We start from the raw sequence: 22,670 nt of genomic DNA, 5'->3' as shown, positions 1-22,670 counted from the left end.
TCCCAACTCATACTTATTTTGCATATGAGATCTCTTGATCATGAAGATTGTTCTCACAGGGTGAGGTTCATCCATTATATTTTAAAATAGGAAGGTACAAATTACATATTTGAATTGCATCTATGTGCTGGATTCAAATGCCCCCCCCCCCCCCTTCCTTTCTCAATTGTGCCCGTCAGCAGCTATTCTAAGGTTGCTGCCAATGGGTGTGACACATTAATTTCTTCTGTGGGGTACACTGGACTCCACAAGGATTCACATTGGGGTGTAGAGTAGGATCTTGATCTGAGGCACCAACCGGCTCAAAGCTTTTGACTGTTCCCAAGATGCTCAGCGCATCCTCCTCTATAACCCCGCTTCCATGAACAGGGAGCTCAGTTTGTAGTTGGTGCCTTCAGTAGCAGGCCACTTAACAGGGGCCTGCCTCAGGCAGCCTATTCTTAGCTATTAATTTTGACAAGAAAAGAAGAACTTGTTTTATGAGAATCTACAAGGGCTGCAGCAGGCTAGGTCTAATAGACATCTTTACTGCAGCTTCATCACTCCCAGCGGCGCTGTATACTCCCGTGCCCTGGTGGCTGGGTCACTGCAGCGGAGGCTCCAGTTTCTTCCTAAGGTCAGTCACACACACACCGCCCTTCCGGATCACGAGGCCGCTGATGAAGGGGAGCGTGGCCGTAGGGGGTGGACCGTGTGCGCACTGGCGTGGACACTGATTACTGGGCAGCCGCTCCACTAGCCACCAGGTACAGTTAAGGAGCACAGGTCTGGGAGTTTTACTCCTATATTAACCCAATTTTGTACTGCCCGCAGCGCATTGTGATAGGTAATAGGGCCTGATTCAGGTTTGATTGCAATCACAATAAGCGATCCAACTGCAAAAATTGCTAAGAGCATACGCATGTGCCTGCATTTTCTGCGGCACCCCGCAGAGAATGCGATCGCCTCTGCCTGTCAATCGGGGCGGGGGGGGGAGAGGGGGGTCAGCAACACTCCATTTCCAAGACAGGGATGGAGCGGTGCGGGGGCAAGGCTTCAAAATGGGGTCTGCAACGGAGGAGACACAGGGGGCGTGGTCACAGCGGCTGTATGACATCACATTCAGCCGCTGTGATCACAAAAATGGTGGCGGCTTCCTGCGCGCACATACAGTCTGCACCAGCAGGAGGCTACACCATTTTTTATGATCACGCTGAACTGCAGTGCGACTGCAATTACAGCATGGTCAAGAATGGAGGCGTCATGCTGGGTGGCCATGCCCTGTCACTGTGCAGGAGCCAGCACCGCTCACACACTAGTCCCCGGGTGCAGCACCCAACCCCCGGGACACCCGGAGCAACAAAATGTAGATTCAGGCCACCAGGCCACGCCCCTACCTATGAAACCATGCCTCCTTTTTACCATTGCACTGCTTATCTGCGCGCACTGCATTACAATCTCCCTCGCCACCTCTCTGGGTTTCACCAGTGATAGTGACACCTCTGCCATGCTTGTAGCAGCTGGTCCTAAGATCTACGCCTCAAGCCCTGAGTGTTTGCCCTTGTGACTTGTTGATCATCATAGCGAAGCAGATGCTTACAGAAAACTGCAGGGGCATAGATTGAAAATAAAAAAATTGATGGGTATAAGGTAGAGAGGAGCGGGTTCGGTTCTCCGAGAACCGAATTCCCGACGAACTCCACGTGGTTTACACTGGTCCGAGGCAGGCTCGGTTGTTCCCGCCTGACTCGGAAAACCTGAACAAGGGAAAATGTCATCATCCCGCTGTCGGATTCTCGCGAGATTCGGATTCCATATAAAGAGCTGCGCGTTGCCGCCATTTTTACTCGTGCATTGAAGAGAGAGCGGAGAGGACGTGGCTATGTTCTCTCAGTGGAAATCTCAATATCAGTGCTCAGTATCAGTGGTTACTTATTGCTGCTCAGTAATACTAGTAGTGTGTCTCTCCTGCTCAGTGTCAGTTCTCAGTAGTATCCTCATCAGTGCTCATTATCACTGCTCATTGTCTTGTGCTGCATTGTGGTGCTCAGCATACTACAGTACATTACTAATAGTCCAGTGCTGCATCTTGCTGCTCAGTGTCAGTTCTAGTGTCCTCATCAGTGCTCACTATCACTGCTCATTACATTGTGGTGTTCTGTATACTACAGTAACATAGTAATATAGTAACATATAGTAACATAGTTTTTGAGGTTGAATAGAGGCAAATTGCCCATCGTGTTCAACCTGTTTTAAGTTGTGATGATTCTACATACTTGCTGAATAATGTTTTATGACTAGTTAGCTACTATAACTCATGTTACCCCCGGATTAACCATGTTGATATTTTAAGTATTATAACCTTGGATAGCTTTTTCATTCAGAAATGTATCCATTCCTTTTTTAAATCCAATTACAGAGTCCGCCATTACCACCTTCCCTGGCAGGGAATTCCACATCCTGATTGCCCTAACAGTGAAGATCATAGTATCTCACCTGGCAGGTAAGTAGGAGTTGGGCTAGAGCTGTGGAGGATTGCTGCTCGGGCACCCCCTGTCAAGTGAAGGAGATCCAACTGAGGCAGCACAAGGGAACTCTCGAAAGAAGAACAAGGCTAGAGAAAGATCTGAGACAAAGAAATCTGACTTTTACCAGAGCTGACCAGAGGAAAGCACAAACACAGTCCCCCACTACCACAAATAATGCAGTCGAGTTTCCCACATTTGGGGAAATCACAGGGGTCAGCATACCCAGAGTGCAATGAATGAACCTCACCCTGGGAGAACAATCTTCATGACCATGGTATCTCCTATGCAAAATAAGTATGATTTGGGATAGGGCTGGGGAGGGCCGCTGCTCAGGCACATCTCTGTCAAGTAAAGGAGATTCAACTGAGGCAACACAAGGGAACTCTCATCTGGGGACAACAACTGCAGGGAGAACACATATTTTCAGATGAACATGGGAGGGCAGAAGGCTGCCTAATACTGAATCACCCCCAAACAACAAACCAAATGCAACTACTAGTGCAAGCATTCCTGGGGGAAGGCCTGCAGCAGATGGATTTGCATATGGTGATGTCATCCAAGCAGTGGGTCAAAGTTGGCTTCAACCCTCGTCTGCATATGAAAATAAAAATGGGGTGTGCAGGGCATGGCGGCCTTTTGCGGCGCTTGGATGACCCCTAGTTCGCATTAAACACCTCCACCTTCCTTCGGTGTGGGGCTCATGTTGGCTATGCCCCAGCCCCTGAAGCATTCAAGCTGATTTCTTGCGGCAGCTGGGCACTGTAACAGCTCCAGAGCTGCTCTGTAAAGCAAGTAAAAGGGTGTGGGCCCTGCAGCACTACCTGTAGTTTGCATTGTGCGTTGGAAGTCACAAAGTAAGCAGACGGGAGAAGTCAGGATAGTGCACAAGGGCATAGAAGGGAGCGGCTAAATAAAAGAGAAGTGGAAACAGACAGCAAACTAGGCTAGAGAGAGACCTGAGACAAAGAGATCTGAATTATACGAGAGCCGACCAGAGGAAACACAAATTATGTAATCAAGTGTCCCACATTTGGGGAAATCGTAGGAGCAGCACACCCAGAGTGCATTGGGTGAGCCTTGCCCTGGGAGAAGCACCTTCCTGATCATAGTATCTCACCTGGCAGGTAAGTAGGAGTTGGGCTAGAGCTGGGGAGGGTCGCTGTTCGGGCACCCCCCTGTCAAGTGAAGGAGATCCAACTGATGCAGCACAAGGAAACTCTCGAAAAAAGAACAAGGCTAGAGGAAGATCTGAGACAAAGAAATCTGACTTTTACCAGAGCTGACCAGAGGAAAGCACAAACACAGTCCCCCACTACCACAAATAATGCAGTCGAGTTTCCCACATTTGGGGAAATCACAGGGGTCAGCATACCCAGAATGCAATGAATGAACCTCACCCTGGGAGGGCAATCTTCATGACAATGGTATCTCCTATGCAAAATAAGTATGATTTGGGATAGGGCTGGGGAGGGCCGCTGCTCAGGCACATCTCTGTCAAGTAAAGGAGATTCAACTGAGGCAGCACAAGGGAACTCTCATCTGGGGACAACAACTGCAGGGAGAACACATATTTTCAGATGAACATGGGAGAGCAGAAGGCTGCCTAATACTGAAGCACCCCCAAACAACAAACCAAATGCAACAACTAGTACAAGCATTCCTGGGAAAAGGTCTGCAGAAGATGGATTTGCATACGGTGATGTCATCCAAGCAGTGGGCCAAAGTTGGCTGGAACCCTCATCTGCATATGAAAAGAAAAAAGGGGTATGCAGGGCATGGCGGCCTTTTGCGGCGCTTGGATGACCCTTAGTTCGCATTAAACACCTCCACCCTCCGTCGGTGTGGGGCTCATGTTGGCTATGCCCCAGCCCCTGAAGCATTCAAGCTGATTTCTTGCAGCAGCTGGGCACTGTAACAGCTCCAGAGCTGCTCTGAAAGGCAAGTAAAAGGGTGTGGGCCCTGCAGCACTACATGTAGTTTGCATTGTGCGTTGGAAGGCACAAAGTAAGCAGACAGGAGAAGTCAGGAGAGTGCACAAGGGCATAGAAGGCAGCGGCTCAAGAAAAGAGAAGTGGAAACAGACAGCAAACTAGGCTGGAGAGAGACCTGAGACAAAGAGATCTGAATTATACGAGAGCCGACCAGGGGAAACACAAATTATGCAGTCAAGTTTCCCACATTTGGGGAAATCGCAGGAGCAGCACACCCAGAGTGCAATGGGTGAGCCTTGCCCTGGGAGAAGCACCTTCATGATCATAGTATCTCACCTGGCAGGTATGTAGGAGTTGGGCTAGAGCAGGGGAGGGTCGCTGCTCGGGTACCCCCCTGTCAAGTGAAGGAGATCAAACTGAGGCAGCACAATGGAACTCTCGAAAGAAGAACAAGGCTAGAGGAAGATCTGAGACAAAGAAATCTGACTTTTACCAGAGCTGACCAGAGGAAAACACAAACACAGTCCCCCACTACCACAAATAATGCAGTTGAGTTTCCCACATTTGGGGAAATCACAGGGGTCAGCATACCCAGAATGCAATGAATGAACCTCACCCTGGGAGAACAATCTTTATGACCATGGTATCTCCTATGCAAAATAAGTATGATTTGGGATAGGGCTGGGGAGGGCCGCTGCTCAGGCACATCTCTGTCAAGTAAAGGAGATTCAACTGAGGCAGCACAAAGGAACTCTCATCTGGGGACAACAACTGCCGGGAGAACACATATTTTCAGATGAACATGGGAGGGCAGAAGGCTGCCTAATACTGAAGCACCCCCAAACAACAAACCAAATGCAACAACTAGTACAAGCATTCCTGGGGGAAGGTCTGCAGAAGACGGATTTGCATACAGTGATGTCATCCAAGCAGTGGGCCAAAGTTGGCTGGAACCCTCATCTGCATATGAAAAGAGAAAAGGGGTATGCAGGGCATGGCGGCCTTTTGCGGCGCTTGGATGACCCTTAGTTCGCATTAAACACCCCCACCCTCCTTCGGTGTGGGGCTCATGTTGGCCATGCCCCAGCCCCTGAAGCATTCAAGCTGATTTCTTGCAGCAGCTTGGCACTGTAACAGCTCCAGAGCTGCTCTGTAACGCAAGTAAAAGGGTGTGGGCCCTGCAGCACTACCTGTAGTTTGCATTGTGCATCGGAAGGCACAAAGTAAGCAGACAGGAGGAGAAGTCAGGATAGTGCACAAGGGTGTAGAAGGGAGGGGCTCAAGAAAAAAGAAGTGGAAACAGACAGCAAACTAGGCTGGAGAGAGACCTGAGACAAAGAGATCTGAATTATATGAGAGCCGACAAGGGGAAACACAAATTATGCAGTCAAGTTTCCCACATTTGGGGAAATCGCAGGGGCACCACACCCAGAGTGCAATGGGTGAGCCTTGCCCTGGGAGAAGCAACTTCATGATCATAGTATCTCACCTGGCAGGTAAGTAGGAGTTGGGCTAGAGCTGGGGAGGGTCGCTGCTCGGGCACCCCCCTGTCAAGTGAAGGAGATCCAACTGAGGCAGCACAAGGTAACTCTTGAAAGAAGAACAAGGCTAGAGGAAGATCTGAGACAAAGAAATCTGACTTTTACCAGAGCTGACCAGAGGAAAGCACAAACACAGTCCCCCACTACCACAAATAATGCAGTTGAGTTTCCCACATTTGGGGAAATCACAGAGGTCAGCATACCCAGAACGCAATGAATGAACCTCACCCTGGGAGAACAATCTTCATGACCATGGTATCTCCTATGCAAAATAAGTATGATTTGGGATAGGGCTGGGGAGGGCCGCTGCTCAGGCACATCTCTGTCAAGTAAAGGAGATTCAACTGAGGCAGCACAAGGGAACTCTCATCTGGGGACAACAACTGCAGGGAGAACACATATTTTCAGATGAACATGGGAGGGCAGAAGGCTGCCTAATACTGAAGCACCCCCAAACAACAAACCAAATGCAACAACTAGTGCAAGCATTCCTGGGGGAAGGCCTGCCGCAGATGGATTTGCATATGGTGATGTCATCCAAGCAGTGGGTCAAAGTTGGCTTCAACCCTCGTCTGCATATGAAAAGAGAAAAGGGGCATGCAGGGCATGGCGGCCTTTTGCGGCGCTTGGCTGACCCCTAGTTTGCATTAAACACCTCCACCCTCCGTCGGTGTGGGGCTCATGTTGGCTATGCCCCAGCCCCTGAAGCATTCAAGCTGATTTCTTGCTGCAGCTGGGCACTGTAACAGCTCCAGAGCTGCTCTGTAAGGCAAGTAAAAGGGTGTGGGCCCTGCAGCACTACCTGTAGTTTGCATTGTGCGTTGGAAGGCACAAAGTAAGCAGACAGGAGAAGTCAGGAGAGTGCACAAGGGCATAGAAGGCAGCGGCTCAAGAAAAGAGAAGTGGAAACAGACAGCAAACTAGGCTGGAGAGAGACCTGAGACAAAGAGATCTGAATTATACGAGAGCCGACCAGGGGAAACACAAATTATGCAGTCAAGTTTCCCACATGAGTATATAGGATACGACCCAGTGGTACCTGACGACATAGATACTAACAGCTATTTAATAACATTACGCTAGAAAGTGATTATTAGCAACATATATATCTATATAAACAACCCCGCCAGGGTTGTGCCTTCAAAAATAATCACACACGGACACGCTTTTTAAACCTTTTTTTCACATCTCTTTATTCTTCTTATGCACATGTATGTTAGTTCTGTGATTTTAACCTTTATGTTTCACTGCAGTTTGGGATAATAATATTAATATTTATCCAATTTTAATACATACTTAATAAAGGTTATATTTTATGATTCATTCATTCTGTCCAGTGCGTCAACAGTGCAGATTTCTTCTTGTTTTTTCTCCCAAATTCTATAACAATGACAGTAAATGTTGTTTCTTTTCAAACAGAACTTTCTTGACCATGCTTCTTTCTTGAAAGATCTGGGAGCACATGGAAAACAGTACAAACCATGCAGTATCACAAGAGCCTTTATTTGATCTTTCATGAAGATAGAGCAGAATTGAGGACACGTCAACAATTTCTGCCGAAGGTGGTTCATCTTTCCACATGGTGCCTTTGGCCACTGACACCTTCGTTGAGTCAAAGTCTCTGGCTGTGGTCAGAACTTTGAAAATTTATGTCACCAGAACTGTTCAGATTAGGAAAACAGAGGCTCTGTTTGTCCTGTATGCTCCCAACAGGATTGGGTGTCCTGCTTCCATGTAGACCATTATGCGCTGGATCTGTGGTAAGATTCAGCATGCTCATTCCACGGCAGGATTGCCGTTACTGAATTAGGTGAAGACCCATTCTACTAGAAAGGTGGGTTCATCCTGGGCAGCTGGTCGGGGAGTCTCGGCATTGCAACTTTGCCGAGCAGCTATTTAGTAAACACTTTTGCTAAGTTTTACAAGTTTTAGAGTAAAGGAGATTCAACTGAGGCAGCACAAGGGAACTCCCATCTGGGGACAACAACTGCAGTGAGAACACATATTTTCAGATGAACATGGGAGGGCAGAAGGCTGCCTAATACTGAAGCACCCCCAAACAACAAACCAAATGCAACAACTAGTACAAGCATTCCTGGGGGAAGGTCTGCAGAAGACGGATTTGCATACAGTGATGTCATCCAAGCAGTGGGCCAAAGTTGGCTGGAACCCTCATCTGCATATGAAAAGAGAAAAGGGGTATGCAGGGCATGCCGGCCTTTTGCGGCGCTTGGATGACCCTTAGTTCGCATTAAACACCCCCACCCTCCTTCGGTGTGGGGCTCATGTTGGCCATGCCCCAGCCCCTGAAGCATTCAAGCTGATTTCTTGCAGCAGCTTGGCACTGTAACAGCTCCAGAGCTGCTCTGTAAGGCAAGTAAAAGGGTGTGGGCCCTGCAGCACTACCTGTAGTTTGCATTGTGCATTGGAAGGCACAAAGTAAGCAGACAGGAGGAGAAGTCAGGATAGTCCACAAGGGTATAGAAGGGAGGGGCTCAAGAAAAAAGAAGTGGAAACAGACAGCAAACTAGGCTGGAGAGAGACCTGAGACAAAGAGATCTGAATTATATGAGAGCCGACCAGGGGAAACACAAATTATGCAGTCAAGTTTCCCACATTTGGGGAAATCGCAGGGGCAGCACACCCAGGTGAGATACTATAATCAGGACGGTGCTTTTCCCAGGGCAAGGCTCACCCATTGCACTCTGGGTGTGCTGCTCCTACGATTTCCCCAAATGTGGGACACTTGACTGCATAATTTGTGTTTCCTCTGGTCGGCTCTCGTATAATTCAGATCTCTTTGTCTCAGGTCTCTCTCCAGCCTAGTTTGCTGTCTGTTTCCACTTCTTTTTTCTTGAGCCCCTCCCTTCTATACCCTTGTGCACTATCCTGACTTCTCCTCCCGTCTGCTTACTTTGTGCCTTCCAATGCACAATGCAAACTACAGGTAGTGCTGCAGGGCCCACACCCTTTTACTTGCCTTACAGAGCAGCTCTGGAGCTGTTACAGTGCCCAGCTGCTGCAAGAAATCAGCTTGAATGCTTCATGGGATGGGGCATGGCCAACATGAGCCCCACACCAAAGGAGGGTGGGGGTGTTTAATGCGATCTAGGGGTCATCCAAGCACCGCAAAAGGCTGCCATGCCCTGCACGCCCCTTTTCTCTTTTCATATGCAGATGAGGGTTGAAGCCAACTTTGACCCACTGCTTGGATAACATCACCATATGCAAATCCATCTGCTGCAGGCCTTCCCCCAGGAATGCTTGCACTAGTTGTTGCATTTGGTTTGTTGTTTGGGGGTGCTTCAGTATTAGGCAGCCTTCTGCCCTCCCATGTTCATCTGAAAATATGTGTTCTCCCTGCAGTTGTTGTCCCAAGATGAGAGTTCCCTTGTGCTGCCTCAGTTGAATCTCCTTTACTTGACAGAGATGTGCCTGAGCAGCGGCCCTCCCCAGCCCTATCCCAAATCATACTTATTTTGCATAGGAGACACCATGGTCATGAAAATTGTTCACCCAGGGTGAGGTTCATTCATTGCATTCTGGGTATGCTGACCCCTGTGATTTCCCCAAATGTGGGAAACTCGCCTGCGTTATTTGTGGTAGTGGGGGACTATGTTTGTGTTTTCCGCTGGTCAGCTCTGGTAAAAGTCAGATTTCTTTGTCTCAGATCTTCCTCTAGCCTTGTTCTTCTTTCGAGAGTTCCATTGTGCTGCCTCAGTTGGATCTCCTTCACTTGACAGGGGGGTGCCCGAGCAGCGACCCTCCCCAGCTCTAGCCCAACTCCTACTTACCTGCCAGGTGAGATACTATGATCTTGAAGGTGCTTCTCCCAGGGCAAGGCTCACCCATTGCACTCTGGGTCTGCTGCCCCTGCAATTTCCCCAAATGTGGGAAACTTGACTGCATAATTTGTGTTTCCCCTGGTCGGCTCTCATATAATTCAGATCTCTTTGTCTCAGGTCTCTCTCCAGCCTAGTTTGCTGTCTGTTTCCACTTCTTTTTTCTTGAGCCCCTCCCTTCTATACCCTTGTGGACTATCCTGACTTCTCTTCCTGTCTGCTTACTTTGTGCCTTCCAATGCACAATGCAAACTACAGGTAGTGCTGCAGGGCCCACACCCTTTTACTTGCCTTACAGAGCAGCTCTGGAGCTGTTACAGTGCCAAGCTGCTGCAAGAAATCAGCTTGAATGCTTCAGGGGCTGGGGCATGGCCAACATGAGCCCCACACCGAAGGAGGGTGGGGGTGTTTAATGCGAACTAAGGGTCATCCAAGCACCGCAAAAGGCCGCCATGCCCTGCATACCCCTTTTCTCTTTTCATATGCAGATGAGGGTTCCAGCCAACTTTGGCCCACTGCTTGGATGACATCACTGTATGCAAATCTGTCTTCTGCAGACCTTCCCCCAGGAATGCTTGTACTAGTTGTTGCATTTGGTTTGTTGTTTGGGGGTGCTTCAGTATTAGGCAGCCTTCTGCCCTCCCATGTTCATCTGAAAATATGTGTTCTCACTGCAGTTGTTGTCCCCAGATGGGAGTTCCCTTGTGCTGCCTCAGTTGAATCTCCTTTACTCTAAAACTTTTAAAACTTAGCAAAAGTGTTTACTAAATAGCTGCTCGGCAAAGTTGCAATGCCGAGACTCCCCGACCAGCTGCCCAGGATGAACCCACCTTTCTAGTAGAATAGGTCTTCACCTAATTCAGTAACGGCAATCCTGCCGTGGAATGAGCATGCTGAATCTTACCACAGATCCAGCGCATAATGGTCTACATGGAAGCAGGACACCCAATCCTGTTGGGAGCATACAGGACAAACAGAGCCTCTGTTTTCCTAATCTGAACCGTTCTGGTGACATAAATTTTCAAAGTTCTGACCACAGCCAGAGACTTTGACTCAACGAAGGTGTCAGTGGCCAAAGGCACCATGTGGAAAGATGAACCACCTTCGGCAGAAATTGTTGACGTGTCCTCAATTCTGCTCTATCTTCATGAAAGATCAAATAAAGGCTCTTGTGATACTGCATGGTTTGTACTGTTTTCCATGTGCTCCCAGATCTTTCAAGAAAGAAGCATGGTCAAGAAAGTTCTGTTTGAAAAGAAATAACATTTACTGTCATTGTTATAGAATTTGGGAGAAAAAACAAGAAGAAATCTGCACTGTTGACGCACTGGACAGAATGAATGAATCATAAAATATAACCTTTATTAAGTATGTATTAAAATTGGATAAATATTAATATTATTATCCCAAACTGCAGTGAAACATAAAGGTTAAAATCACAGAACTAACATACATGTGCATAAGAAGAATAAAGAGATGTGAAAAAAAGGTTTAAAAAGCGTGTCCGTGTGTGATTATTTTTGAAGGCACAACCCTGGCGGGGTTGTTTATATAGATATATATGTTGCTAATAATCACTTTCTAGCGTAATGTTATTAAATAGCTGTTAGTATCTATGTCGTCAGGTACCACTGGGTCGTATCCTATATACTCCTGTGGGAAACTTGACTGCATAATTTGTGTTTCCCCTGGTCGGCTCTCGTATAATTCAGATCTCTTTGTCTCAGGTCTCTCTCCAGCCTAGTTTGCTGTCTGTTTCCACTTCTCTTTTCTTGAGCCGCTGCCTTCTATGCCCTTGTGCACTCTCCTGACTTCTCCTGTCTGCTTACTTTGTGCCTTCCAACGCACAATGCAAACTACAGGTAGTGCTGCAGGGCCCACACCCTTTTACTTGCCTTACAGAGCAGCTCTGGAGCTGTTACAGTGCCCAGCTGCAGCAAGAAATCAGCTTGAATGCTTCAGGGGCTGGGGCATAGCCAACATGAGCCCCACACCGACGGAGGGTGGAGGTGTTTAATGCAAACTAGGGGTCAGCCAAGCGCCGCAAAAGGCCGCCATGCCCTGCATGCCCCTTTTCTCTTTTCATATGCAGACGAGGGTTGAAGCCAACTTTGACCCACTGCTTGGATGACATCACCATATGCAAATCCATCTGCGGCAGGCCTTCCCCCAGGAATGCTTGCACTAGTTGTTGCATTTGGTTTGTTGTTTGGGGGTGCTTCAGTATTAGGCAGCCTTCTGCCCTCCCATGTTCATCTGAAAATATGTGTTCTCCCTGCAGTTGTTGTCCCCAGATGAGAGTTCCCTTGTGCTGCCTCAGTTGAATCTCCTTTACTTGACAGAGATGTGCCTGAGCAGCGGCCCTCCCCAGCCCTATCCCAAATCATACTTATTTTGCATAGGAGATACCATGGTCATGAAGATTGTTCTCCCAGGGTTAGGTTCATTCATTGCGTTCTGGGTATGCTGACCTCTGTGATTTCCCCAAATGTGGGAAACTCAACTGCATTATTTGTGGTAGTGGGGGACTGTGTTTGTGCTTTCCTCTGGTCAGCTCTGGTAAAAGTCAGATTTCTATGTCTCAGATCTTCCTCTAGCCTTGTTCTTCTTTCGAGAGTTTCCTTGTGCTGCCTCAGTTGGATCTCCTTCACTTGACAGGGGGGTGCCCGAGCAGCGACCCTCCCCAGCTCTAGACCAACTCCTACTTACCTGCCAGGTGAGATACTATGATCATGAAGTTGCTTCTCCCAGGGCAAGGCTCACCCATTGCACTCTGGGTGTGCTGCCCCTGCGATTTCCCCAAATGTGGGAAACTTGACTGCATAATTTGTGTTTCCCCTAGTCGGCTCTCATATAATTCAGATCTCTTTGTCTCAGGTCTCTCTCCAGCCTAGTTTGCTGTCTGTTTCCACTTCTCTTTTCTTGAGCCCCTCCCTTCTACACCCTTGTGCACTATCCTGACTTCTCCTCCTGTCTGCTTATTTTGTGCCTTCCGATGCACAATGCAAACTACAGGTAGTGCTGCAGGGCCCACACCCTTTTACTTGCCTTACAGAGCAGCTCTGGAGCTGTTACAGTGCCAAGCTGCTGCAAGAAATCAGCTTGAATGCTTCAGGGGCTGGGGCATGGCCAACATGAGCCCCACACCGAAGGAGGGTGGGGGTGTTTAATGCAAACTAAGGGTCATCCAAGCGCCGCAAAAGGCCGCCATGCCCTGCATACCCCTTTTCTCTTTTCATATGCAGATGAGGGTTCCAGCCAACTTTGGCCCACTGCTTGGATGACATCACTGTATGCAAATCCGTCTTCTGCAGACCTTCCCCCAGGAATGCTTGTACTAGTTGTTGCATTTGGTTTGTTGTTTGGGGGTGCTTCAGTATTAGGCAGCCTTCTGCCCTCCCATGTTCATCTGAAAATATGTGTTCTCCCGGCAGTTGTTGTCCCCAGATGAGAGTTCCTTTGTGCTGCCTCAGTTGAATCTCCTTTACTTGACAGAGATGTGCCTGAGCAGCGGCCCTCCCCAGCCCTATCCCAAATCATACTTATTTTGCATAGGAGATACCATGGTCATAAAGATTGTTCTCCCAGGGTGAGGTTCATTCATTGCATTCTGGGTATGCTGACCCCTGTGATTTCCCCAAATGTGGGAAACTCAACTGCATTATTTGTGGTAGTGGGGGACTGTGTTTGTGTTTTCCTCTGGTCAGCTCTGGTAAAAGTCAGATTTCTTTGTCTCAGATCTTCCTCTAGCCTTGTTCTTCTTTCGAGAGTTCCATTGTGCTGCCTCAGTTTGATCTCCTTCACTTGACAGGGGGGTACCCGAGCAGCGACCCTCCCCAGCTCTAGCCCAACTCCTACATACCTGCCAGGTGAGATACTATGATCATGAAGGTGCTTCTACCAGGGCAAGGCTCACCCATTGCACTCTGGGTGTGCTGCTCCTGCGATTTCCCCAAATGTGGGACACTTGACTGCATAATTTGTGTTTCCCCTGGTCGGCTCTCGTATAATTCAGATCTCTTTGTCTCAGGTCTCTCTCCAGCCTAGTTTGCTGTCTGTTTCCACTTCTCTTTTCTTGAGCCGCTGCCTTCTATGCCCTTGTGCACTCTCCTGACTTCTCCTGTCTGCTTACTTTGTGCCTTCCAACGCACAATGCAAACTACAGGTAGTGCTGTAGGGCCCACACCCTTTTACTTGCCTTTCAGAGCAGCTCTGGAGCTGTTACAGTGCCCAGCTGCTGCAAGAAATCAGCTTGAATGCTTCAGGGGCTGGGGCATAGCCAACATGAGCCCCACACCGACGGAGGGTGGAGGTGTTTAATGCGAACTAAGGGTCATCCAAGCGCCACAAAAGGCCGCCATGCCCTGCATACCCCTTTTCTCTTTTCATATGCAGATGAGGGTTCCAGCCAACTTTGGCCCACTGCTTGGATGACATCACCGTATGCAAATCCGTCTTCTGCAGACCTTTTCCCAGGAATGCTTGTACTAGTTGTTGCATTTGGTTTGTTGTTTGGGGGTGCTTCAGTATTAGGCAGCCTTCTGCTCTCCCATGTTCATCTGAAAATATGTGTTCTCCCTGCAGTTGTTGTCCCCAGATGAGAGTTCCCTTGTGCTGCCTCAGTTGAATCTCCTTTACTTGACAGAGATGTGCCTGAGCAGCGGCCCTCCCCAGCCCTATCCCAAATCATACTTATTTTGCATAGGAGATACCATGGTCATGAAGATTGTTCTCCCAGGGTGAGGTTCATTCATTGCACTCTGGGTATGCCTACCCCTGTGATTTCCCCAAATGTGGGAAACTCGACTGCATTATTTGTGGTAGTGGGGGACTGTGTTTGTGCTTTCCTCTGGTCAGCTCTGGTAAAAGTCAGATTTCTTTGTCTCAGATCTTCCTCTAGCCTTGTTCTTCTTTCGAGAGTTCCCTTGTGCTGCCTCAGTTGGATCTCCTTCACTTGACAGGGGGTGCCCGAGCAGCAATCCTCCACAGCTCTAGCCCAACTCCTACTTACCTGCCAGGTGAGATACTATGATCTTCACTGTTAGGGCAATCAGGATGTGGAATTCCCTGCCAGGGAAGGTGGTAATGGCGGACTCTGTAATTGGATTTAAAAAAGGAATGGATACATTTCTGAATGAAAAAGCTATCCAAGGTTATAATACTTAAAATATCAACATGGTTAATCCGGGGGTAACATGAGTTATAGTAGCTAACTAGTCATAAAACATTATTCAGCAAGTATGTAGAATCATCACAACTTAAAACAGGTTGAACACGATGGGCAATTTGCCTCTATTCAACCTCAAAAACTATGTTACTATATGTTACTATATTACTATGTTACTGTAGTATACAGAACACCACAATGTAATGAGCAGTGATAGTGAGCACTGATGAGGATACTAGAACTGACACTGAGCAGCAAGATGCAGCACTGGACTATTAGTAATGTACTGTAGTATGCTGAGCACCACAATGCAGCACAAGACAATGAGCAGTGATACTGAGCACTGAAGAGGATACTACTGAGAACTGACACTGAGCAGGAGAGACACACTACTAGTATTACTGAGCAGCAATAAGTAACCACTGATACTGAGCACTGATATTGAGATTTCCACTGAGAGAACATAGCCACGTCCTCTCCGCTCTCTCTTCAATGCACGAGTAAAAATGGCGGCAACGCGCAGCTCTTTATATGGAATCCGAATCTCGCGAGAATCCGACAGCGGGATGATGACATTTTCCCTTGTTCAGGTTTTCCGAGTCAGGCGGGAACAACCGAGCCTGCCTCGGACCAGTGTAAACCACGTGGAGTTCGTCGGGAATTCGGTTCTCGGAGAACCGAACCCGCTCCTCTCTACCTTATACCCATCAATTTTTTTATTTTCAATCTAAGCCCCTGCAGTTTTCTGTAAGCATCTGCTTCGCTATGATGATCAACAAGTCACAAGGGCAAACACTCAGGGCTTGAGGCGTAGATCTTAGGACCAGCTGCTACAAGCATGGCAGAGGTGTCACTATCACTGGTGAAACCCAGAGAGGTGGCGAGGGAGATTGTAATGCAGTGCGCGCAGATAAGCAGTGCAATGGTAAAAAGGAGGCATGGTTTCATAGGTAGGGGCGTGGCCTGGTGGCCTGAATCTACATTTTGTTGCTCCGGGTGTCCCGGGGGTTGGGGGCTGCACCCGGGGACTAGTGTGTGTGCGGTGCTGGCTCCTGCACAGTGACAGGGCATGGCCACCCAGCATGACGCCTCCATTCTTGACCATGCTGTAATTGCAGTCGCACTGCAGTTCAGCGTGATCATAAAAAATGGTGTAGCCTCCTGCTGGTGCAGACTGTATGTGCGCGCAGGAAGCCGCCACCATTTTTGTGATCACAGCGGCTGAATGTGATGTCATACAGCCGCTGTGACCACGCCCCCTGTGTCTCCTCCGTTGCAGACCCCATTTTGAAGCCTTGCCCCCGCACCGCTCCATCCCTGACTTGGAAATGGAGTGTTGCTGACCCCCCTCTCCCCCCCCCCCCCCCCCGCCCCGATTGACAGGCAGAGGCGATCGCATTCTCTGCGGGGTGCCGCAGAAAATGCAGGCACATGCGTATGCTCTTAGCAATTTTTGCAGTTGGATCGCTTATTGTGATTGCAATCCAACCTGAATCAGGCCCTATTACCTATCACAATGCGCTGCGGGCAGTACAAAATTGGGTTAATATAGGAGTAAAACTCCCAGACCTGTGCTCCTTAACTGTACCTGGTGGCTAGTGGAGCGGCTGCCCAGTAATCAGTATCCACGCCAGTGCGCACACGGTCCACCCCCTACGGCCACGCTCCCCTTCATCAGCGGCCTCGTGATCCGGAAGGGCGGTGTGTGTGTGACTGACCTTAGGAAGAAACTGGAGCCTCCGCTGCAGTGACCCAGCAACCAGGGCACGGGAGTATACAGCGCCGCTGGGAGTGATGAAGCTGCAGTAAAGATGTCTATTAGACCTAGCCTGCTGCAGCCCTTGTAGATTCTCATAAAACAAGTTCTTCTTTTCTTGTCAAAATTAATAGCTAAGAATAGGCTGCCTGAGGCAGGCCCCTGTTAAGTGGCCTGCTACTGAAGGCACCAACTACAAACTGAGCTCCCTGTTCATGGAAGCGGGGTTATAGAGGAGGATGCGCTGAGCATCTTGGGAACAGTCAAAAGCTTTGAGCCGGTTGGTGCCTCAGATCAAGATCCTACTCTACACCCCAATGTGAATCCTTGTGGAGTCCAGTGTACCCCACAGAAGAAATTAATGTGTCACACCCATTGGCAGCAACCTTAGAATAGCTGCTGACGGGCACAATTGAGAAAGGAAGGGGGGGGGGGGGCATTTGAATCCAGCACATAGATGCAATTCAAATATGTAATTTGTACCTTCCTATTTTAAAATATAATGGATGAACCTCACCCTGTGAGAACAATCTTCATGATCAAGAGATCTCATATGCAAAATAAGTATGAGTTGGGATAGGGCTGGGGAGGGTGGCTGCTCGGGCAGCCCCTCCCCCGTCAAGTTAAGGAGATTCAACTGAGGACGCACAAGGGAACTCTCGTCTGGGGACAACAACTGCAGGGAGACCACATCTGTTCAGATGAACATGGGAGGGTGGAAGGCTGCCTAATATTGAAGCACCATCAAATATCAAACCATATGCAACAACTAGTACAAGCATTCCTGGGGGAAGGTCTGCAGAAGACGGATTTGCATACGGTGATGTCATCCAAGCAGTGGGCCAAAGTTGGCTGGAACCCTCATCTGCATATGAAAAGAGAAAAGGGGCATGCAGGGCATGGCGGCCTTTTGCGGTGCTTGGATGACCCCTAGTTCGCATTAAACACCCCAACCCTCCTTTGGTGTGGGGCTCATGTTGGCCATGCCCCATCCCCTGAAGCATTCAAGCTGATTTCTTGCAGCAGCTGGGCACTGTAACAGCTCCAGAGCTGTTCTGTAAGGCAAGTAAAAGGGTGTGGGCCCTGCAGCACCACCTGTAGTTCGCATTGTGCGTTGGAAGGCACAAAGTAAGCAGACGGGAGGAGAAGTCAGGATAGTGCGCAAGGGCATCCTTTTCTCTTAGTCCGTAGAGGATGCTGGGGTCACATTAAGAACCATTGGGTATAGACGGGATCCGCAAGAAACATGGGCACTTTAAGACTTTCAAAGGGTGTGAACTGGCTCCTCCCTCTATGCCCCATCCTCCAGACTCCAGTTATAGGAACTGTGCCCAGGGAGACGGACATTTCGAGGAAAGGATTTATTGTTAAACTAAGGTGAGCATCTTACCAGCTCACACCTTAAGCATGCCGCAGAACGTGGCATTCAACAGAACACAAGCCAACGGCATGAACAATTGCAGCAAAAAGCTGACCAGAACCATAACACAACATGTGTATAACCACAAGTAATAACTGCAGACACAGTATGGACTGGGACGGGTGCCCAGCATCCTCTACGGACTAAGAGAAAAGGATTTACCGGTAGGTATTAAAATCCTATTTTCTCATACGACCTAGAGGATGCTGGGGTCACATTAAGAACCATGGGGTTATACCAAAGCTCTTGAACGGGTGGGAGAGTGCGTACGACTCTGCAGCACCGAATGACCCAACTTGAGGTTATCATCAGCCAAGGTATCAAACTTGTAAAACTTAGCAAAAGTGTTTACTAAATAGCTGCTCGGCAAAGTTGCAATGCCGAGACTCCCCGACCAGCTGCCCAGGATGAACCCACCTTTCTAGTAGAATGGGTCTTCACCTAATTCAGTAACGGCAATCCTGCCGTGGAATGAGCATGCTGAATCTTACCACAGATCCAGCGCATAATGGTCTACATGGAAGCAGGACACCCAATCCTGTTGGGAGCATAGAGGACAAACAGAGCCTCTGTTTTCCTAATCTGAACCGTTCTGGTGACATAAATTTTCAAAGTTCTGACCACAGCCAGAGACTTTGACTCAACGAAGGTGTCAGTGGCCAAAGGCACCATGTGGAAAGATGAACCACCTTCGGCAGAAATTGTTGACGTGTCCTCAATTCTGCTCTATCTTCATGAAAGATCAAATAAAGGCTCTTGTGATACTGCATGGTTTGTACTGTTTTCCATGTGCTCCCAGATCTTTCAAGCAAGTAGCATGGTCAAGAAAGTTCTGTTTGAAAAGTAACAACATTTACTGTCATTGTTATAGAATTTGGGAGAAAAAACAAGAAGAAATCTGCACTGTTGACGCACTGGATAGAATGAATGAATCATAAAATATAACCTTTATTAAGTATGTATTAAAATTGGATAAATATTAATATTATTATCCCAAACTGCAGTGAAACATAAAGGTTAAAATCACAGAACTAACATACATGTGCATAAGAAGAATAAAGAGATGTGAAAAAAAGGTTTAAAAAGCGTGTCCGTGTGTGATTATTTTTGAAGGCACAACCCTGGCGGGGTTGTTTATATAGATATATATGTTGCTAATAATCACTTTCTAGCGTAATGTTATTAAATAGCTGTTAGTATCTATGTCGTCAGGTACCACTGGGTCGTATCCTATATACTCCCTTCACTCAATAGGGGTTACCTCCCGGGAAGCCATCCCCATTGGCGAAATTGTGGGGGTGATTGAGTATATCCGGTAAGCTAACCTCCAATTTGTGGGGTGCTTAGGTAGATGGGGATCACTTATTTCTCTGTGTCCCCTAAGACTATATTCCTAAATTCAATACCATAGGGGGATAGCTTTCTATATCGGATAAGGAATCACTTGATAGGGAAATCTCTATGCATCATGGAAAGATCATATTTATTAATATCCAAACTAAAAAAATGATGAATAGCTTTAATTTAGCTGTTTAGATATAGTTAATTGGCGAGATATACCAACAGGTGCGGTTGCCTTAAGGAATATGGCAATTCCAATATAAATAGCAGCCCTCCTTCATATAATCAGCCAGATCTTATTAAATCTGGTCCAGATATAGCCGTTCAGATATACTTAATTGACAACATATATCAATCGGTGGGGTTGCCTTAAGGAATATAGCAATTCCAATTCTCATATAAATAGCAACCTTCCTTCATATATTCAGCCAGATCTTATTTAATCTGATCTAGGCGTAGGCAATAATGCTTTCCTTAGAGGTATAGCCACCTCAATTCTTATTAGGAAGCAAAGTGTCTGTCATAATGGTTTATCCAATTCATCTAAGAAATAATATATTCCATGTGTCAGAGATTCATTACTCTCTATTTACACTGTTAAAGAGTTAATTCTTATTATGTTACAGTGTAATGAAATTATCATATAGGGAGATGTGGCAATTCCATGTGCTATATATATAATAACCCTTAGTGGTCCAGATTCCACAATGAGGAATTTTCTTATAAACCGCTGAAACACACAGCTGTTTGACTGACTTCCAAATATATCTATCTCACTTTGTAACAGTCTTATGATAGAGAAACTGTTACATATTCGGTCACTTAGTTATCTAAAGGTAAACAGACTCAGTGTGAGGGTAATATAATATATCAAATGCGCTGTCAATAATCGTGGTAACTGGTGTAATAATGTGGTATATTGAGTATGCTAGTAAGGCATATAACTGCTCTCCAGCCTTTAAGTGTTACCAATCAATTTGTTATACTGTAAAGGATTTATGGTGTCCTGTTAGGACATGCAGCTGCTAGGCTGACTCAAAGATTTATCCATTTGTAACAATTATGTAACAGTTATATACATGTTACTGGTATTACATAGAAATAGTATGACACAGGCCAGCAGTCCCATGTGTCTAGATTCCACAATAGGAGATTTTCTTTGTCTTATAAACTGCTGGAACACACAGCTGCTAGACTGACTTCAAATATATATATTACTTTGTAACAGTCTTATAGTAAAGAGACTGTTACACACTGTCATTTAGTTATCTCAAGGTTAGCAGATTCTGTGTGAGGATAGTGTTCTGTTAGAACATGCAGCTGCTAGGCTGACTCATAGAAAATGTACCCATTTGTAACAAATGACACATACAGCATTAAATTAATATCTGTAGCAGCCCATGTGACATCTCTACTCTTATCATAATTGTCTGGTTATTGCCAATCTGGACAGCAGGAGTGATATATATTCACTAGTCCCAATATCCCATCATATAAATATACCCACACTGATATACTTTCTTATCAAGAGTTATTAGTAGCTATCTGTATGCACTTTAGACATTGTAATTGCTAAGTGACATCATATCTAGTGTATTCCTTTCTTATAGCTCAGCTTCTATTCCCTATTAGTGGAGACTAACAGCTAACATCATAATCATATATTTTTGTTTTATAACATTTCACATGAGTCAAATACACGCGGACACGCCGTGCCCTACACGCGTGTTTCACTGCATCTATGGCAACTTACATTAAAGCTAACAAGAAAGCACACTCGTTCTGTCTTTAAACTGATAAAAGAAACCCCAATAATATGGGGCATGCAAAAATTGAGATAAAACTCAGTTTTGCTCCTCTCCACGGAAATCTTTAGTAAAAGGCGAAAGATTTGTTCGTTCTGAAGAGAAACCAGAGCATGACCAAGATTCCACCTGTCGCCTGAGTGCCATGCCAGCAGTCCTCATTCAGCTCAAAGTGAGCACCCAATATGAAAGAAAGAAAGCAGATTTCTCACCAGGCTTCCCCTTGCTATAAGCATGGTTTGTACTCTTTTCCATGTGCTCCCAGATCTTTCAAGCAATTAGTATGGTCAAGAAAGTTCTGCTTGAAAAGAAACAGACATTTACTGTCATTGTTATACAAATAAACTTACATTAAAGCCAACAAGAAAGCACACTCGTTCTGTCTTTAAACTGATAAAAGAAACCCCAATAATATGGGGCATGCAAAAATTGAGATAAAACTCAGTTTTGCTCTTCTCCACGGAAATCTTTAATAAAAGGCAAAAGATTTGTTCATTCTGAAGTGAAACCAGAGCATGACCAAGATTCCACCTGTCGCCTGAGTGCCATGCCAGCAGTCCTCATTCAGATCAAAGTGAGCGCCCAATTTGAAAGAAAGCAGATTTCTCACCTGGCTTCTCCTTGCTATAAGCATGGTTTGTACTGTATTCCATGTGCTCCCAGATCTTTTAAGCAAGTAGCATGGTCAAGAAAGTTCTGTTTGAAAAGAAACAAACATTTACTGTAATTTCTATGCAAATGAGCTTTCATTAAAGCACACTCATTCTATCTTTAAACCGATAAAAGAAACCCCAAAAAGATGGGGCATGCAAAAATTGAGGTAAAACTCAGTTTTGCTCCTCTCCACGGAAATCTTTAGTAAAAGGCGAAAGATTTGTTCGTTCTGAAGAGAAACCAGAGCATGACCAAGATTTTCATCTGAAAATATGTGTTCTCCCTGCAGTTGTTGTCCCCAGATGAGAGTTCCCTTGTGCTGCCTCAGTTGAATCTCCTTTACTTGACAGAGATGTGCCTGAGCAGCGGCCCTCCCCAGCCCTATCCCAAATCATACTTATTTTGCATAGGAGATACCATGGTCATGAAGATTGTTCTCCCAGGGTGAGGTTCATTCATTGCATTCTGGGTATGCTGACCCCTGTGATTTCCCCAAATGTGGGAAACTCGACTGCATTATTTGTGGTAGTGGAGGACTGTGTTTGTGCTTTCCTCTGGTCAGCTCTGGTAAAAGTCAGATTTCTTTGTCTCAGATCTTCCTCTAGCCTTGTTCTTCTTTCGAGAGTTCCCTTGTGCTGCCTCAGTTGGATCTCCTTCACTTGACAGGGGGTGCCCGAGCAGCAATCCTCCACAGCTCTGGCCCAAC

General features: G+C 46.8%; 16 non-coding genes and 3 pseudogenes across 16 annotated transcripts; 9 read left to right on the top strand and 10 right to left on the bottom strand.

The window, feature by feature from the left end:
* Window positions 1–2,641: 2,641 nt before the first annotated feature.
* Window positions 2,642–2,805, bottom strand: LOC135034275 (U1 spliceosomal RNA). Its single transcript, XR_010229524.1, has one exon. It is a non-coding gene; the product is annotated as a U1 spliceosomal RNA (small nuclear RNA).
* A 671-nt stretch (window positions 2,806–3,476) lies between these two features.
* Window positions 3,477–3,639, bottom strand: LOC135034256 (U1 spliceosomal RNA). The gene has a single exon (XR_010229508.1). It is a non-coding gene; the product is annotated as a U1 spliceosomal RNA (small nuclear RNA).
* Window positions 3,640–3,791: 152 nt separating this feature from the next.
* On the bottom strand, window positions 3,792–3,955 carry LOC135034165 (U1 spliceosomal RNA). Its single transcript, XR_010229436.1, has one exon. It is a non-coding gene; the product is annotated as a U1 spliceosomal RNA (small nuclear RNA).
* A 671-nt stretch (window positions 3,956–4,626) lies between these two features.
* Window positions 4,627–4,789, bottom strand: LOC135034220 (U1 spliceosomal RNA). The gene has a single exon (XR_010229481.1). It is a non-coding gene; the product is annotated as a U1 spliceosomal RNA (small nuclear RNA).
* A 152-nt stretch (window positions 4,790–4,941) lies between these two features.
* LOC135034311 (U1 spliceosomal RNA) lies at window positions 4,942–5,105 on the bottom strand. Its single transcript, XR_010229559.1, has one exon. It is a non-coding gene; the product is annotated as a U1 spliceosomal RNA (small nuclear RNA).
* A 702-nt stretch (window positions 5,106–5,807) lies between these two features.
* On the bottom strand, window positions 5,808–5,942 carry LOC135034253 (U1 spliceosomal RNA; annotated as a pseudogene).
* A 152-nt stretch (window positions 5,943–6,094) lies between these two features.
* On the bottom strand, window positions 6,095–6,258 carry LOC135034327 (U1 spliceosomal RNA). The gene has a single exon (XR_010229574.1). It is a non-coding gene; the product is annotated as a U1 spliceosomal RNA (small nuclear RNA).
* A 2,361-nt stretch (window positions 6,259–8,619) lies between these two features.
* On the top strand, window positions 8,620–8,775 carry LOC135034267 (U1 spliceosomal RNA). Its single transcript, XR_010229517.1, has one exon. It is a non-coding gene; the product is annotated as a U1 spliceosomal RNA (small nuclear RNA).
* A 674-nt stretch (window positions 8,776–9,449) lies between these two features.
* LOC135034172 (U1 spliceosomal RNA) lies at window positions 9,450–9,613 on the top strand. The gene has a single exon (XR_010229443.1). It is a non-coding gene; the product is annotated as a U1 spliceosomal RNA (small nuclear RNA).
* A 152-nt stretch (window positions 9,614–9,765) lies between these two features.
* Window positions 9,766–9,907, top strand: LOC135034247 (U1 spliceosomal RNA; annotated as a pseudogene).
* Window positions 9,908–12,206: 2,299 nt separating this feature from the next.
* LOC135034158 (U1 spliceosomal RNA) lies at window positions 12,207–12,370 on the top strand. The gene has a single exon (XR_010229429.1). It is a non-coding gene; the product is annotated as a U1 spliceosomal RNA (small nuclear RNA).
* A 152-nt stretch (window positions 12,371–12,522) lies between these two features.
* LOC135034233 (U1 spliceosomal RNA) lies at window positions 12,523–12,657 on the top strand (annotated as a pseudogene).
* A 702-nt stretch (window positions 12,658–13,359) lies between these two features.
* Window positions 13,360–13,523, top strand: LOC135034310 (U1 spliceosomal RNA). Its single transcript, XR_010229558.1, has one exon. It is a non-coding gene; the product is annotated as a U1 spliceosomal RNA (small nuclear RNA).
* Window positions 13,524–13,675: 152 nt separating this feature from the next.
* On the top strand, window positions 13,676–13,838 carry LOC135034254 (U1 spliceosomal RNA). The gene has a single exon (XR_010229506.1). It is a non-coding gene; the product is annotated as a U1 spliceosomal RNA (small nuclear RNA).
* A 671-nt stretch (window positions 13,839–14,509) lies between these two features.
* On the top strand, window positions 14,510–14,673 carry LOC135034329 (U1 spliceosomal RNA). Its single transcript, XR_010229576.1, has one exon. It is a non-coding gene; the product is annotated as a U1 spliceosomal RNA (small nuclear RNA).
* Window positions 14,674–21,309: 6,636 nt separating this feature from the next.
* LOC135034273 (U5 spliceosomal RNA) lies at window positions 21,310–21,425 on the bottom strand. The gene has a single exon (XR_010229523.1). It is a non-coding gene; the product is annotated as a U5 spliceosomal RNA (small nuclear RNA).
* Window positions 21,426–21,711: 286 nt separating this feature from the next.
* On the bottom strand, window positions 21,712–21,827 carry LOC135034294 (U5 spliceosomal RNA). The gene has a single exon (XR_010229542.1). It is a non-coding gene; the product is annotated as a U5 spliceosomal RNA (small nuclear RNA).
* Window positions 21,828–22,097: 270 nt separating this feature from the next.
* LOC135034270 (U5 spliceosomal RNA) lies at window positions 22,098–22,213 on the bottom strand. Its single transcript, XR_010229520.1, has one exon. It is a non-coding gene; the product is annotated as a U5 spliceosomal RNA (small nuclear RNA).
* A 144-nt stretch (window positions 22,214–22,357) lies between these two features.
* On the top strand, window positions 22,358–22,521 carry LOC135034175 (U1 spliceosomal RNA). The gene has a single exon (XR_010229445.1). It is a non-coding gene; the product is annotated as a U1 spliceosomal RNA (small nuclear RNA).
* The last annotated feature ends 149 nt before the right edge of the window (window positions 22,522–22,670 follow it).

The sequence above is a fragment of the Pseudophryne corroboree genome, unplaced genomic scaffold, assembly GCF_028390025.1.
Source record: "Pseudophryne corroboree isolate aPseCor3 unplaced genomic scaffold, aPseCor3.hap2 scaffold_580, whole genome shotgun sequence".
Lineage (NCBI taxonomy): Eukaryota > Metazoa > Chordata > Amphibia > Anura > Myobatrachidae > Pseudophryne > Pseudophryne corroboree.
Note: the sequence above shows the minus strand (reverse complement) of the source record. Positions and strands in the feature narration are given on the sequence as shown.